The sequence below is a fragment of the Orbicella franksi genome, chromosome 15 (assembly GCF_964199315.1).
Source record: "Orbicella franksi chromosome 15, jaOrbFran1.1, whole genome shotgun sequence".
NCBI lineage: Eukaryota > Metazoa > Cnidaria > Anthozoa > Scleractinia > Merulinidae > Orbicella > Orbicella franksi.
Genome location: NC_138159.1, coordinates 9,995,601 through 9,996,600, shown reverse-complemented (window position 1 = coordinate 9,996,600; position 1,000 = coordinate 9,995,601).

Here is a 1,000-nt window from a genome sequence, read left to right as displayed (position 1 = left end):
CCGAATCTAAGCCGCTATTCTTGGCCAAAGGCCATCAGGTACAACATCCATCCGTTCTCTCGCTGTCCACACCGAGACAACTTGGCTACAAGTTGCTATCGGTCTTTCCCGATGCCTGCCCTACATTATAACCCGAAACCCTCTATTCCCCCAACCAAGTTTAGACACTTAGAAAAATTTCGAAAATTTCGATTTTTCAAACTGCTCCAAAGCGCTCCCCAGGGCATTCCAAACATGCGTCAGCATGTCAGAGTTTCGAAAACGAAGAGATTTCCACGAAGATGACCGATGATTGCCGTAATTTACGGACGAAAATCCGGAGCTCAAAGAGCACACCCTAAAGAGCGCAAAATTGGGATTTTACACTTTTTCAAAACTTTTTGCGGGAAACTATAGGCCACTTTCAGTTACGTGCACGCGCTAAGTTTAGTGCTGTCAGATACTCGTGAAGGGGGCCCTTGCTCTACTACCTTAAAACTGATCGTCGGTCCCCCTATACTATAAGCACCCTTAAGATTTTCACCATTTTCAAAAATTCTTGCGGTAAACTATTGGCCACGTTCAGTTACGTGGCGGCGCCAAGTTTAGCGCTGTCACATCATCGTTAAGGGAGCCTGTGCTGTACTATCTTAAAACTGGGCGTCGGTCCCCGTATACTATAAGCACTGTTTTCACCATTTTCAAAACTTTTTGCGTGAAACTATTGGCCAGCTTAAGTTACGTGCCGGTGCCAAGTTTGGCGCTGTCACATCATCGTTAAGAGGCTCTGTGCTGTACTACCTTAAAACTGGGCGTCGGTCCCCCTATACCCTAAGCACCCTTAAGATTTTCACCATTTTCAAAACTTTTTGCGGGAACCTATTGCCCACATCAAGTTACGTGCAGGTGCCAAGTTTAGCGCTGTCACATCATCGTTAAGGGGGCTTTGTCTGTACTATCTTAAAACTGGGCGTCGGTCCTCGTATAGTATAAGCACCCTTAAGATTTTCACCATTTTCAA